We start from the raw sequence: 17,347 nt of genomic DNA, 5'->3' as shown, positions 1-17,347 counted from the left end.
TCAGGGAAGGAACAAGTGCCTCTGGTGATTCTTAAGGTCTGGCGATTTGGGTAGCGTTGTAGTTACTGAGGTAGCTTTACAGCAACATTTAGGACAACCGTACTTTCTTATGAAATTTCCCTTAACAGTAGTTCTCAAAGTTCTCAACCCAGAACTACCCCTTGTGGGGGAGGATGTTTGGAGATGTAGGGGTTTGGCTGTTGCAATGATTGGGGGAGCACTATTACTGGGGAAAGAGGAGCCAGAGATGATAAATGGACTGCCATGTGCAGGGCAGTCTACACAGTGAACTCCTCCCCCCACCAAATACCAATAATGTCTTAGCTCTTGAAAAACCCTGTTAATATCAGCCATACTAGATCAAATGGGCCCTGGATCTGAAGGCCATGTTGCATCGCCAGCCTTGCATAGATAACTTGTACCATAGCCTTCTCGTAACTGTGCAGCTGATCCTAACGAGATATTAATGATAAAAGCTAACATTAATTGAGCATTTGTTCTATCCTCATTACATTACTTTTCTATTGCTGTGTAACAAATTTCCACAAACTTAGTGGCTTGTAACAACACTCATTTATTAGCTCACAGTGGGTCAGAAGTCCCGGTGGACTTGGCCGGGTTTTCTGCTTAGGATCTCACAAGGCTGAAATCAAGGTGTTGGGCTCTTGTCTAGAGTCTGGGGAAGAATCAGCTTTCAAGCTCATTTTTATTGTTGGCAGAATTTGGTTCTTTGTGGTTGTAGGACTGAGGTACTTGTTTCCTTGCTAGCTGTTGTCTGGGGGCTGTTGCTCTCAGCTCCTAGAGGCTTCTTTTTGGGCCTTGCATGTGAGCCCCTACATGTCAGAGCCAGCCATGGCACATCGAAACCTTTTCATGCTTTGAATCTCTGACTTCCTCTTTTGCAAACAGCTGGCGAGAACTCTGCTTTAAAAGGGATCTTGTGTTTAGGCCTGGTTTACCCAGATAATCTCCCTATATAAAGTTCAGCTATGTACCCTTATATGTAACATAACCGAATCATGAGAGTAAAATTCATTATAATCACAGTCCTGGGAATTATTCAGGGCAAATACATTAGGGGACCAGGAAGTCTTAGGGGCCATCTTAGACTTCTGCCTACCACATCTATTTTATTGATAAACATGTTTAAAGAAGTTTAAGTACTTGCCCTAGGTTCCACAGCAAGCAACTAAGGCGTGGTTTGAACTCACATTGCTCTGGCTGCAGAGACTGTGTAACTGCTGTATCTACTGCCTTCCAGTATAACCGAGAAAATGTGGGTGGCTCAACATATTTTATTACTATTTTTGGGCAAGAGTGTAGAGCAGATGACCTGGTAATGGTGGTCGGTGGCTCATAATAACAAACCACCCAAGAAAAGGTCGAGACACTTAGCCAGGGCTTGTTCTACTGTCATCAACCATCTGTGGAAATGAAATATTGATTGTATTACTTCAGCAACCAATCCCACTCTACTGGTTATAAAAGAGTAGGTGCGTGCAAGGGATATATCCTAAGTGTTTGCTTTTTTAATCTTTGGTTTTCACTTATAGGCTCTGTGCTAGTGACCCCTGGCCCAATGCCTTTCCGTGAGTCTTTTCCTTTCATTGAGACGCTCCCTGAGTGACAGCATTTTTTTTCCTCCAGTTTATAGCGAAGTGAAGACAGAAGGTGGAACACCTGATGTTGCTCTAGGCATCATGACTGAAACTCAATTAACACAACAATACAGGTGTAGTAGAAAGAGGTGGGGGAACACTAGGAAAGAAGCATTTCTACACAAATGGGACTATGTCTATGTGAAAAATGTTACCTGGGCTTTGAACAGAAGAGAAAGGGTACTTAATGAAGAATCAAAGAATTTGGGAAACCACAGTCAAGATTTGTGGAGCATTGGCAGAAAGTTTTGTAGAAAAGTCCTGAGTTTTTATCCAGTCTTGTTGATGACACTAAGAATCTTGGAAGAGACACATGTAAGTGAAGCAAGCAAAGACGTTCAAGACTGTGAGGGCACAGAGACTTGAATCCTTTCTTTTGGTCGTAGAAGACCAAATTTCCAAGGCTGGGGTAAGTACTACTTCATGTTTCATTCATGTTTGAAGTTCCTCAAAGTCATGGAATGAAATCCCTCCTTGTTCCCGCAGGTAATATTTAGAAAGGCAGCAATTCCTAGATAGGTATCATTGCACGGAAAAGATGCCAGATGAGACTGGTAGCATTATCTGTGTTAGGAGAAATCTTCAATGAGCAAGATTGTGAGTGCCTGCAAGAGTTAAGGAAACTTGTGGCTCCCAGAGAGCAACTGAATGCTGACATAAATCCTGGTCAGTTTCTGGACAGAGTCATCAATTGGTTTGCTTTCCAGAAAGAAACACCATCCCTAAGTTCTGCACTGCTATATTATCAGACTGGTTCTGCGTCAGTATCTACACTTTCTGGGAATATTTGAGAGTTTATCCATGAGACAGCTCTACAAAGAGTTGTCCAGTCTGTCAGAGCTGGTCATTGTGGTGTTTTGATTTTAGCATTTTTATTTTTTATTTCTTACCTAATTTTGCTCTCAGTGCATGCCGTGTATTTCTTGTATTCCTTTTCTAGAATCCTGTTTCTCCAAAGAAGGTTCAGCGTTGTTCACCTGCTCAAAGGCTGTGTTATGAAATACATTGCTTGGTAGAAGGCCAGGGAGTTTATTGGTCAACTGAATTGGAAGAAGATTTGCCTTATTCTTGGCAATGGCATGGTGACCTCTTGATACCAAATGAGGACTGCTTTCAAGCCAAGCATCGTGATAAGCTGGGTAAGAGGAGGAATTATTTGAGTTGTTAGCATTCATGAGGCTGGTCTAAAACCTGTCTTTTTTGTAGGCTTGTTCTATTTCAGAACCAGAACTCTGGGATATTGTTGCCTAGCACATGGTATCCAGGGTTTAGCAAAACAAAGGTGGGTACCACTGGATAGCACTCAGACTCCAACAGCATGTTGCTGGGTAAGCATGGCTGGGTAGAGCATGTTGATAATGGTGTCAGGATGGGGAAAACAGGATGATAATGACTAAGAAGAGCTAACATTTGTGAAGGGCTGTATAGATTACAAGGCTTTTCTACATAGATCTCATTTGATTCTGACAAAACCCATGGGATAATTTTAGTATGCTATTTTTTTATTGTGGTTAATATATAACTTAAAATTTACCATTTTAACCATTTTTAAGTGTACAGTTCAGGGGCATTAAGTACATTCACATTGTTGAGCACCCATCACCACCATCAATCTCCAGAACTTTTTTATTTTCCCAAAATGAAACTTCCTACTCATTAAACACCAACTCCCCATTCCCTCCTCCTCCCAGCCCCTGGTAGCCACCATTCTACTTTATGTTTCTATGAATTTTACTACTCTAGGTACCTTATATAAGTGTAATCATACAACATTTGTCCTTTTGTGGCTGGCTTATATCACTTAGCATAATGTCTTCAAGGTTCATCCATGTTGTAGCATGTGTCAGAATTTCTTTACTTTTTAAGACTGAAGGACAATTTTGCCAGATGTGAAATTCTCTGTTGGCATTTTTCTCCCATTCATTTAAGTATATTATTCCTTTCCTTCTGGCCTCGAAGGTTTTTGCTGAGAAATCTGCTGATGATCTTACTGAGCATCCTTTGTACACGATGAGTTACTTTTCTCTTGCTGTTTTCAAGATTCTCACTTTGTCTTTGGCTTTTGATAGTTATAATGTGTCTTAGTATGATATGTACCTCTTAGGGTTTATCCTACTTGGAGGTTATTGATATTCTTTTTTTTTTTTTTTTTTTTTTCTTAAGGATGACTGGTAAGGGGATCTTAACCCTTGACTTGATTTTGTCAGCACCACACTCTCCCAAGAGAGCTAACCGGCCATCCCTATATAGGGACCCGAACCTGTGGCCTTGGTGTTATCAGCAGCACACTCTCCCAAGTGAGTCATGTTCTGGCCCTGATATTCTTAGATTTGTAAATCAGTGTCTTTCCTCAAATTTGGGAAGTTTTTGGCCATTATTTCTTCAAATAATTGCTCTGCTCCTTTTTTTTTTTTAATCTCTTCACCTTCTGAAACTTCCATAATGTCTGTATTGGTCAGCTTGATATCCCATACGTCTCTTACTCGTGTCCACTTAATTCTTTTTCTTTTTCGCTCCTCAGACTTAATAATTTCAAAGAACCTTTCTTTAAGTTCGTGGATTCTTTCTTCCTGTCTGAGTCTTCTTTGAACACCTACAGTGAATTTTTCAGTTCAGTTGTTATATTTTCAGCTCCAGAATTTCTGTTTGGCTTCTTTTTATAATTTCTCTTTGTTAACATTCTCCTTTTGTTTATGTATTGTTTTCCTGATTTCTTATAGTTCTTTGAGTTTTCTTTTAATTCTTTGAGCATGTGTCAGACAGTTGTTTTAGTTTTTGTTCAGTACCTCTCACGCCTGTGTTTCTTCAGGGACACTTTCTGACACTTTATTTTCTTCCTTTGAATGGGCCATATTTTCCCATTTCTTTATATGCTTTGCGATCTTTTGTTGAAAATTGGGCGTTTGAAAAAAACAGCCATTTCTCCTCGCCTTTGCAGATAGGCTGTGCCAGGGAAGATGTTTACTAATTAGCAGGTTATGCTCTGAGCCTTGGGATTAGCCCCATGTGAGGTCATAAGGTCTTCTTAGGCCTTTTTTGGGCATGCATCTTGCCTCAGCCTGTGTATGTGTTTTTTTTCCCATTTCCCCTGAATACATAACTGCTTTTAAATGTCTGAATTTCCCAGAGTCTTACCCCTGCTTCTTGTGTGGACCTTAGATGTTCTTTTGTATTCCTCTACCTCTGATCTCTTGCCCCAGGTATCTTTGAGTCTGTAGTTCCCCTGAAGAGTTCATGAGCAGTGCCTACAATTTCCGGTGGCTCTTCCTAGCCTGAGGTCTGAGCTATGCCACTTTTTCTGTCTGAGCTCCCGGTTAGGCGAAACGGAGACCATTACTCCAACAACCCCTAGACAGGATAGAATGTTACAAGTAAAGTCTACTCTCCTCTCTCTGGGGTTCCAGAGAGAGAATTGGCAGTTGGGCCATTGCTCCCCTAGGTATGCCAGGAGGGAGGCATGGGGTACGGGCAAGTAAAAATGCCATGAAATTTTGTACCATTTTTAATATGGCTTTTTCTTGGTTGGGTATTTCTTTGGTTCCTGTAGACTTTTGACTGTTTTCCAGGCCTCCTAAAAAGTTATTTTAGCCAATCTCTAATTGTTTTTTTTAATGTTTCTATTGGGGGAAGAAGGGTCTAGAGCTTCCTAGTCTACCCTTTTATAAACAGGAATACCAATGGTCGCTAGTGACTTGTACAAGGTTACACAGTTAATGAGTACAGCTGGGATTTGACTAATTCTTCTTTTTCCAGATTTTGTGATTTTTTTTTTTTAAAGGAACTTTGTATTTTGAAGTAATTTTAAATTCACCAATGGGCCAGCCCGTGGCTCACTTGGGAGAGTGTGGTGCTGATAACACCAAGGCCACGGGTTCGGATCCTGTATAGGGATGGCCGGTTAGCTCACTGGGTGAGCATGGTGCTGACAACACGAAGTCAAGGGTTAAAAAAAAAAAAAATGTTGCAGAGATGGTGCAGAGAGTTCCCATATCTGCCCACTCGCCTTCCCCCCACCCTGCTCACAGTTATCCCCTTTATTAACATCTTCAATTAGTATGGTACATTCATTACAGTTAATGAACCAATATTGATACAGTATTATTAATTAAAGTTCATACTTTATTATTGTCTTTTTCTGTTCTAGGATCCAATCCATGACACCACATTGCGTTTTGTTGTCATGTCTCCTTAGGCTCCTCTGGACTGTGACAGTTTGTCAGACTTTCTTTGTTTTGATGACCTTGATAGTATTGAGGAGTACTACTCAGGTAGTTGTAGACTGTCCCTCAGTTGGGATTTGTGTGATGCTCTCCTCACGATTAGATGGGAGTTATGGGTGTTTGGGAGGAACACCACAGAGGTAATTCTCATCATGTCATATCAAGGCTTTGATTAGCTGGCCAGGGTGGTATTTGCCAGATTTTTCTACTGTAAAGTTACTTTCTCCCTTTTCCGTACTCTGTTCTTTGGAAGGAAGTTACTAAGTACAGCCCACATTTAAGAGGGGTTGAAGGGGATTAAGTGCCACTTCCTGGAGGGCAAGTATCTACATAAATTATTCGGAATTCTTGTATAAGGAAGAATTATTTATTTTGTTGCTCAAATTGTTCCAAATTTGCCCATTGGAAGCTCTTTCAGGTTGTCTCCTGTATCCCTTTGGCATATCTCCATAATTTTTTTTTTTTTTTTGAGCACTTCCTTACTTTCTGGCACTACAAGATGCTTATTTTGTATATTCCAAGCCACAGCCCTAGAATCAGCCATTTCTCCAAGTAGCCCTGCTTCCTTTTAGTAAATAAAAATGTCTTCCAGAATATAAAAGATTCTAGTAGGTTGTAGTAAAGCCAGTGGGAACCCGTTTGGAGGAGTATGTGTGTGTAAGGGGTGGTTAACAGGGACACAAGAAAAAGAGGAAGCTGGAAGAGTCATAATCCAATTTTCTCCTGAGTGATAGTTTATTATACATTTAGAGGCAATTTAAGAGCACAAAGTAAAAGTCAGATACCTTAGGTTCAAGTCCCACTTTCTGTGTGTTTGTGAACCTTAATTTCCTTATCTGTAATATGGGTATAATGACCATATTACATGTGATGAAGATTAAATGAGATAGAATAAATGCTTTGCACAATACCTGGCACAATACGTATTCATGTTAGTTATTGTTGTTTCAATTTTTTAGTTGTCTGAACTACTACTATAATGTCACGGACAATTGTGAGCACTCACTTTTTTTGTTTGATGCCTATGTGATTTAGCTGGTGTTTTATTATATTTCTTTCCCTAGGTATAAGTTTGATGTGATCCAGTTCATGTTCTCCTTTGGGTTCATTACTGAAAAGCTGCAAGTGGTATCACTACCCTGTGTTAGAAAAATGCTGGGGGTTCTCTATGCAGGTCACAATTCTAGGAATAAAATCTTCCTCCTGAATGTCAGTACCCCATATTAGAGTGCCACACTTTTTATACCTGTGAGCCTTCCCCATGCTTACGCCTGACATGCTCTTTTCTCGTAACTTCCTTCATTAGACTATCATCAAAATAACTTTGTAGCCTCTACCTAGAGTAATTTAAAGAGCACTCATACCTCCCTGTCTGTTATCTCTTGAACACTACTGTTCAGTTGTCATTCTCTAGAATGCACTAGCTTTTGGCATGTGTATGGTGTGAATACTGAGAGTTTTCAATGTTTCGTTATGTTTCTGTATATCCTCCAAATATTTGTATTAATGTCTTCCTGAAGAGCATATATGTAAGCACTCCAGTCAAGATAGTACTAAGTGTCTGCTTTTTGATAATGAGGAAGATAATGATGCTCTGTAAAATATCTAGAATATGGCCTACAAATTTGTTTTTTTATTATTTATTTTTTTCATTGTACATGTTTACGGGTTACAGTTTATTATTTCAGTACATGCATATATTGTATGATGATCTAATCAGAATAGTTAGCATATCTGTTACCTAAACATTTATCATTTCTTTGTGGTTATAACATTCAAGATCCTCTTTTCTCGTTATCTTGAGGTATACAATACAATATGATTAGCTATTGTCACCCTAAAGCACCAGAACTTATTCTTCCTATCTAACTGTACCTTTGTAAATTTGTATTGGTATACCAACCTTTCCCCAGCCACCTCTTTCCCCTTCCTTTCCCTGCCTCTAGTAAACACTGTTCTACTCTCTGTTTCTCTTTTTTTCTCTCTTTTTGTTTTTCTTAATTGACCCATGATAATTATATATATTTATGGGGTACAGTGATATTTGCATACATTCATACTGTGTGAAATGATCATATCAGGATGCTTAGCATATCCATCACCTCAACTTTGAATAAGACTTCTTCTCAACTCAGTCCTAAGGTAGGTATTCCCTCAAGGAGATTGCTATTTCTGAGTCTCAAAACTTGGAACCTTTATTCATGGTTGGCCACTTGGGGGTCATAAATTGAAACAGTGTCTCATCTTTCTATAGGGATTGACTATTTTACATCACCATTCCTAGTTCATTATGGTGCTGCCTTTGTCCTTACCTGTGATTATAATCCTCATGCTGTAGCTGCCCTGGGAAAAAAAATCTAAGGGTAGAGTAGCAGATTGGTGCTAAACATACTTTGAAGATAACAGGAAGGTGAGTGCAGTGCAAGTATATATATATATATATATATATATATTTTTTTTTTTTTAATGTAATACTATTTATTTAACTTCAAAAACATTTTAGCATTCTAAACATACAAAAAAAATAATAGAACATTGCAAATTGTGTTTAAGTACAGAGGTTCTTGAATTTTCATCAATGCCGTGGCTCTTTGCTGACAGCGAAGAGTTCTATAGTTTGTTTAAAAACAGTTTAAACTGCACTTAAGTAAAAAAAAAAAAAAATCTGAACGTTTCTCATGCCAGCTGACTCTCCTTTTTCCATAGCTAAGAATGGCAGAATGCTATGTCACTGTATACAAAAACAAGACAACCGGAAGCTAAATGGATGCCGACCACAGTGTCAACAGGACTAGCCTCACAGTGCACACCCCGAGATATGGCTCCTCCAGAAAGCATCTTCTCCCACAGCCTCAACTCAAATCAAGGAGCATCAAAGAGTTTGTCTCTGTTGTTTTGTTCTTTTTACAAGCTATAGATATGTACAGTTAATAACTCAGGTTCTCTAGCCAATGACCATACAGTTACACGACCTTATAAATTAAAAAAAAAAAAAATGCTTTCTAACATTTTTGAACACCTTGTCACACCAACAGCAGAGTGCACAGTGAGGAGGACATGAGAGTGCCTTTTCATTTTAAAAACGTTTGGAGCGCTGGTGGGTTGGCTCACTCGGTGGAGTGTGGTGCTGATAACAGCAAGGTCAAGAGTTTGGATCCCCATACCAGTACTTTGACAGACTACAATATGATTGTGATCAAATTTTGTAGTTAAACCTAATGAGGGCAAAAGACACTCTTGAAATCAGAGATGTGTTGGTTATGGTGCTCCCCTACTCTGAGGTTCACAAGGAGAGAAACAGTTTTATATCCTCCTCCTCCTCTTCCTTGTCCTCATCATCATCTTCATCTTCCTCTTCCACCTTTTTCTGGGTGACTTTAGCAGGACGCTTTGTGCCATTAAACTTTCCTTTAGACTTACAGTCTTCAGTATCCTTCTTGTACTTCAGCTTCACCGCCTTGGTGATGTAAGGCTGCTTTTCACTGTCACTTAATTTATTCTACATCTCATCCAGCTTCTTTGCCAAATCCCCAATAGAGATGCCAGGGTTTGTGGATTTGATCTTGGGGTGGAATTCTGAACAGAACAGGAAAAATCCAGACAGGGACCTTTTGGGGGCATTAGGGTCCTTCTTCTTGCCTCTCTTAGCTGGTCCGTAATCCTTCATTTCCTGATCATAGCATACTTTATTCGCCTTTGCCACTTCATCAAATTTAGACTTCTCTTCCCCAGACATTGTCTTCCACCTCTCGGAACAAACATCTTGGAAAAGTCTACAAAATTGACAGGGACCTCTGGGTGTTTATGTTCTTCTCTACACATCTGCACAAAGAAGGCATAAGCAGACATCTTGTCCTTTGGTTTCTGAGGGTCACTTTTAGCCACCTTGATGTATTGTTTGCTAGTCTTGAAATATATCTTTTGACAACTCAGAGTTGACCTTTTATATATACTACTAGGCAGTGACTTTGAGAAAATATTCCTTCCTCCAAAAACAAAATAAGACAGACTGTACTACTTGTTTTTATCATCTCACCATACAAAGTACTTCTCTTACACTGAATGATTTTATTCAGAGAAGTTGAATGATCCACTACAGAGAGATAATAAAGTGGTTGAAATAAAACTATGGAAATTTAGATTTTAAATGCTATTTAAAGATGTGGACTGCTCTAAAGGAAATTGGAGAGGAAAACAATGGGGAAAATGTTATGTTAGAGTGAAAACTGATGAGAGGTAAGTCATCCCCATTTTCTATATAATAAAGTGGAGAAGAATTTTTTTTTAGTTTTCTTTTCCTTTCAAGATACACTGTTGGAAAAAAGAATTAGGAGTCTGTGTAGTAATTTTCCCACTTGCTGTGCTATGGCTGTATCCCATTTGATGATACTGCTGTTTTACTCATTCTATTTTCTTTACACCACTTATAGCTGAAACTGTTAAATATTGCTGACAAAGTAAACCTGTGGCTACTCCTTAGCGGTGAAGAAAGCTGGTTCATTGCCTACCAGGTGTTACCTCAGGATACTGGGAGTGTTTTGCTTGTCCATGAACTCTTTCCCAGGGAAGAATCTCCAGCTTCCTGAAAGCAGGAAAATAGAGGAGAAGAAGTGCTGTCATTATCCTCAGCAAATTATCACAACCAGTGGAAATAGAAAGCTACCAGGGATTCTGTGAGAAAAATGCTGGCAGCAGCCACCAAGCCAGAGTGGCAAAGGTGGGCTCAATCTGTAGAAACTCGTGTTGCTATTCTTCATCAGCAACTTCATCCTGCATATACAGCCAGTGAAATCTTATGCTCCCATGTGGATCCCATAGTCCTGGATCTGAACTGTCACCCATGTCCCCTAGTTGTCTAGAGGAAGTGGATCCTGGGCACAAGGGTTCCACATGCGAGTGAGTTTCCATAGTTGAAGCCCTTAACTTATTAGCTGAACCCAAGTTCTAGTCCCCCTGTCACCTACTGATCTGTTTTAATGTTTTGTTTTAGAAAAAACAGCTTTATTGAGATATAATTCACATTTAAAGTATATGAGGATAAAGTTTGTGGAAAAATGGAATTAAAAGAGTACGAAAAATATTACAATGAGGCAGCACCTCTCACCCATTAGGATGGCTACTATCAAAAAAAAAAAAAGTGTTGGCAAGGACATGGACAAATTGGAACCTTTGTGCACTGTTGGTAGGAATGTAAAATGGTACATCCACTGTGGAAAACAATATAGTGGTTCCTTAAAAAAAAAAAAGAAATAGAATTACTGTTTGATCCAGCAATTCCACTTCTGGGTATATATCCAAAAGAATTAAAAACAGGGTCTCAAAGATATTTGTGGAAGCAACCCAAGTGTTTATCAACAGATGAGTGGATAAGCAAAATGTAGTAATATACATATAGTGGAATGTTACTCAGTCTTAAAAAGGAATCATGCATTGCAACATGGATGAACCTGACACTACGCTAAGCAAAATAAGCCAGTCACAAAGAAGAAGAAAAGTGTGATTCTACTTATTTGAAATACTTAAGAGTAGGAGGCGGCAGCGCCGAGAACACGGAAGGCAACAAACCAGAGACAGAGCGAGCGCCCGACCTGGCACAGCACTGTGAGTGATCCCTGGCAAAGCTCTGTTCGGGGGGTGGATGCCCACGCGGCTCCCCGCCTGCACCACCAGGCCACTCATTGCCCCGGTGCTGCCTCCATTTTCCCAGGTGCGGGCAGCTCCGCCCTGCTCGGCCATCACTGAGCCCATTTGCTTGGCCTGGCGTGGGGCTTTCCGGACCCTGCGGGCCGACCTCCTCTCCCACTCCCTCCACGGTTCTCTGGCAGGGCTGGGGGTGTGGGGCGTCCCGACCAGTTTTGGGAGGGCTAGGAAGTACGGGCGGGCCGACTGTCACTCCACCACACCCTGGACTCCGGCCCCGGTAAACTTCCTGTTACTGGGAGGCAGATACCATCTCTGCGACCACCAGTTTGGAAAAAAGCCTAACGAATTTCTGGTTGGGAATAGTGTGGTAGGAGAGTTCCCAGGTCTGCTTGAACCTGCCGGAGAGCAGGCTGCAGGCGGGCACTAGATTCGGTTTATACCGGGGGGATACAAAGGTGAACAAGACCCGAGAAAGATCTACACAGTGCTACAAAGGCACCCAGAGAGACTGGTCGTCTGTGCCTAGCAGAAACCTGGTAGACTTCCTGGGCGAGGCGGTGCTGAGCAGGGTCTTGAAGGCCCAGCTGATAGACGAGGGGTGCAGAAGACACACCCCAGCCCAGCACAGTGTGCACAGAGGGGGGAGACGTGCGGCCAGGGAGGCGGAGACTCGACAGAAACCACACACCCGGTGGGGTCGCCACTGCACGATCTAACAGCCTGGGCCAGAGCACACTGAACGGGGAGAAGTCCTGTACAGAAAGTGAAAGCTCAACAGAGATCACACACCCTGTGGTACGTGATCCACCAGCCCAGCAGAGTACAAGCTGACCAGAAAGGTGGATCCCCGGAGAAGCCCAAGACCCGAGGCAACCACACACACAAGACACTAGAGGCCAACTGAGCAGTCACGGCGGGAGCCATACCAAATTCGCAACCACAGCAACATCCTAGTTAGTCATTAGTCTTAAACCGGTGGACTGTGAAACCCCCTGCCACAATGAATAAACACCAAAAAAAAGACACCAGAAATACAAAAAATCAAGAAAGTACACCACCAAAAGTTAATAAATCCCATACTCTAGATCCTATAGAACAAGAAGCCCTTGAAATAACTGATAAGGAATTTCGAGTGATAATTCTAAGGAAACTGAATGAGATACAAGAAAACTCAGCTAGACATCATGATGAAATGAGGAAAAGTATACAGGATCTGAAAGAGGAAATATACAAGGAAATCAATGTCCTGAAAAAAAATGTAGCAGAACTTGCTGAACTGAAGAAGTTATTCAGCGAAATAAAAAACACAACGGAGAGTTTAACCAGCAGGCTTGTCGAAGTTGAAGAGAGAACCTCTGAACTTGAAGATGGGCTGTTTGAAATAACACAAGCAGACAAAAAGAAAGAAAAAAGAATCAAGGACATGGAAGAAAATCTGAGAGAGATATCAGACAACCTCAAGCGCTCAAATATCCGAGTCATGGGTATTCCAGAAGGGGAGGAAAATGGAGATTCCATTGAAAACATATTCAACAAAATAGTGGCAGAAAACTTCCCAGGTATAGGAAAAATCACAGATCTTCAGATCCAGGAAGCTCAACGATCTCCAAACGTATTCAACCCAAAAAGGCCTTCTCCAAGACATGTCATAGTCAAATTGGCAAAACTCAGAGACAAAGAGAGAATCTTAAAAGCTGCAAGAGAGAAGCGTCAAATCACCTATAAGGGAGCCCCAATCAGGTTAACATCAGACTTCTCATCACAAACCCTAAAAGCTAGAAAGGAATGGGATGATATTTTCAAAATACTAAAAGACAAAGATTGCCAGCCAAGAATACTCTACCCTGCAAGGCTATCCTTCCGAAATGAGGGGCAAATAGTATATTTCTCAGACAAACAAAAACTGCGGGAGTTCACTACCACAAGACCACCCTTACAAGAAATCCTCAAGGGAGTACTGGGTTTGGTTCCTGAAAAATAACTACCACTGCCATAAAAACCTAAGAAAAATCTAAACCCGCTAGTACAATAAAAATGGCATTCATGAAGAGAAAACAAGCTAACAAAAACACTATCTACAACCTAAGGAACCAACAAACAAAGAAACCAAACAGTAAATCAGAAAGCAAGGAACAAAAGACACCTAAGACAACCAAACAACCAATAAAATGCTAAGAATAAATCAACACCTTTCAATAACAACTCTTAATGTTAAAGGCTTAAATTCCCCAATTAAAAGACACAGACTGGCTGACTGGATCAAAAAGCAGGACCCAACTATATGCTGCCTACAAGAGACCCACCTCACCCATAAAGATTCACACAGACTAAGAGTAAAAGGATGGAAAAAGATTTACCATGCAAACAGAAAAGAAAAACGAGCTGGAGTGGCTATTCTTATATCTGACAAAATAGACTTTAAACTAAAAACCATAAAAAGAGACAATGAGGGACACTACTTAATGATAAAAGGACTGATCCATCAAGAAGACATAACAATCATAAATATGTACGCACCCAATGTTGGAGCAGCCAGATTTATAAAACAAACTCTATTAGACCTAAAGAAGGAAATAGACACTAATACCATAATAGCAGGGGACCTGAACACTCCACTGTCAATATTAGACAGATCATCTAGGCAAAGAATCAGTAGAGAAACACAAGATCTAAACAAGACTCTAGACCAATTGGAATTGGCAGATATCTACAGAACATTCCACCCAACAACCTCAGAATATTCATTCTTCTCATCAGCACATGGATCATTCTCCAAGATAGATCACATATTAGGTCACAAATCAAGTCTCAATAAATTCAAAAAAATTGGAATTATCCCATGTATCTTCTCAGACCACAATGGATTAAAACTAGAAATTAATAACAAACAAAACTCTGGAAACTATACAAACACATGGAAATTAAACAGCATTCTACTTAATGACATATGGGTCCAAGAAGAAATCAAGCAGGAAATCAAAAAGTTTATTGAAACTAATGAAAACAATGATACATCATACCAAAACCTGTGGGATACTGCAAAAGCAGTATTGAGGGGAAAATTTATTGCATTAAATGCTCACTTCAGAAGAATGGAAAGATGGCAAGTGAACAACCTAACACTTCACCTTAAAGAACTAGAAAAACAAGAACAATCCAATCCTAAAGTTAGCAGACGGAAAGAAATCATTAAGATCAGAGCAGAACTGAATGAAATTGAAAACCAAAAAACAATTCAAAAGATCAACGAATCAAAAAGTTGGTTTTTTGAAAAGATAAATAAAATTGACAAACCATTAGCATGGCTAACAAAAAAAAGAAGAGAGAAGACTCAAATAACAAAAATTAGAAATGAAAAAGGCGATATTACAACTGATTCATCTGAAATACAAGGAATCATTCGAGACTACTATAAACAACTATACGCCAACAAATTTGAAAATCTGGAGGAAATGGATAAATTTCTGGACACACACAAGCTCCCAAAACTGAACCGTGAAGACATAGAAAATTTGAACAGACCAATAACAATAAAGGAGATTGACGCTGTTATCAGAAGGCTCCCAACAAAGAAAAGCCCAGGACCAGATGGATTCACAGCAGAATTTTACCAAACATTCAAAGAGGAATTGACACCGATTCTTTACAAACTATTCCAAAAGATTGAAACGGACGCAAATCTCCCAAACTCATTCTATGAAGCAAACATCATCCTGATACCAAAACCAGGTAAAGATATAACCAAAAAAGAAAACTACAGGCCGATATCCTTGATGAATATAGATGCAAAAATCCTCACTAAAATACTAGCAAACAGAATACAGCAACACATACGAAAAATTATTCATCACGATCAAGTGGGATTCATCCCAGGGATGCAAGGTTGGTTCAACATACGCAAATCAATAAATGTGATACACCATATTAATAAACTCAAACACAAGGACCATATGATCATCTCTATAGATGCTGAAAAAGCATTTGATAAAGTTCAGCACTCATTCATGACAAAGACCCTCTATAAGTTAGGTATAGAGGGAAAGTATCTCAACATAATTAAAGCCATATATGCCAAACCCACTGCCAATATCATCCTGAATGGGGAAAAGCTGAAAGCTTTTCCTTTAAGAACAGGCACTAGACAAGGATGCCCACTCTCACCACTCCTATTCAACATAGTGTTGGAAGTACTAGCGAGAGCAATCAGAGAAGAGAAGGAAATAAAGGGCATCCAGATTGGAAAAGATGAAGTCAAACTGTCCCTGTTTGCAGATGACATGATCCTATATATCGAACAGCCTAAAACCTCTACAAAAAAACTGTTGGAATTGATAAATGATTTCAGCACAGTAGCAGGATACAAAATCAACACACAAAAATCAGTAGCATTTCTTTTCTCCAATAGTGAACATGCAGAAGGAGAAATCAAGAAAGCCTGCCCATTTACAATAGCCACCAAAAAAATAAAATACTTAGGAATTGAGTTAACCAAGGAGGTGAAAAATCTCTATAATGAGAACTACAAACCACTGCTGAGAGAAATTAGAGAGGATACAAGAAGATGGAAAGATATCCCATGCTCTTGGATTGGAAGAATCAACATAGTGAAAATGTCCATACTACCCAAAGTGATATACAAATTCAATGCAATCCCCATCAAAATTCCAAAGACATTTTTCTCAGAAATGGAAAAAACTATTCAGACATTTATATGGAACAATAAAAGACCACGAATAGCCAAAGCAATGCTGAGCAAAAAAAATAAAGCTGGAGGCATAACACTACCTGACTTTAAGCTATACTACAAAGCTATAATAACCAAAACAGTATGGTACTGGCATAAAAACAGACACACTGACCAATGGAATAGAATAGAGAATCCAGAAATCAACCCTCACACTTACTGCCATCTGATCTTTGACAAAGGCACCAAGCCTATTCACTGGGGAAGGGACTGCCTCTTCAGCAAGTGGTGCTGGGATAACTGGATATCGTTATGCAGGAGAATGAAACTAGATCCATACCTCTCACCATATACTAAAATCAACTCAAAATGGATTAAGGATTTAAATATACACCCTGAGACAATAAAACTTCTTAAAGAAAACATAGGGGAAACACTTCAGGAAATAGGACTGGGCACAGACTTCATGAATACGACCCCAAAAGCACGGGCAACCAAAGGAAAAATAAACAAATGGGATTATATCAAACTAAAAAGCTTCTGCACAGCAAAAGAAACAATTAAAAGAGTTAAAAGACAACCAACAGAGTGGGAGAAAATATTTGCAAAATATACATCTGACAAAGGATTAATATCCAGAATATATAAGGAACTCAAACAACTTTACAAGAAGAAAACAAGCAACCCAATTAAAAAATGGGCAAAAGAGCTAAGTAGGCATTTCTCTAAGGAAGATATCCAAATGGCCAACAGACATATGAAAAAATGCTCAACATCACTCAGCATCCGGGAAATGCAAATCAAAACCACATTGAGATACCATCTAACCCCAGTTAGGATGGCTAAAATCCAAAAGACTATGAACGATAAATGCTGGCGAGGCTGCGGAGAAAAAGGAACTCTCATACATTGTTTGTGGGACTGCAAAATGGTGCAGCCTCTATGGAAAATGGTATGGAGGTTCCTTAAACAATTGCAAATAGATCTACCATACGACCCAGCCATCCCATTGTTGGGAATATACCCAGAGAAATGGAAATCATCAAGTCGAAGGTATACCTGTTCCCCAATGTTCATCGCAGCACTCTTTACAATAGCCAAGAGTTGGAACCAGCCCAAATGCCCATCATCAGATGAGTGGA

At 39.8% G+C, this 17,347-nt stretch overlaps 1 pseudogene; it reads right to left on the bottom strand.

Moving 5' to 3' along the window:
* Window positions 1-9,161: 9,161 nt before the first annotated feature.
* The window catches only part of LOC134368156 (high mobility group protein B3-like), a 59,723-nt pseudogene continuing 51,537 nt past the window's right edge, over window positions 9,162-17,347 (bottom strand).

Source organism: Cynocephalus volans, chromosome X (genome assembly GCF_027409185.1).
Source record: "Cynocephalus volans isolate mCynVol1 chromosome X, mCynVol1.pri, whole genome shotgun sequence".
Taxonomy (NCBI): domain Eukaryota; kingdom Metazoa; phylum Chordata; class Mammalia; order Dermoptera; family Cynocephalidae; genus Cynocephalus; species Cynocephalus volans.
Note: the sequence above shows the minus strand (reverse complement) of the source record. Positions and strands in the feature narration are given on the sequence as shown.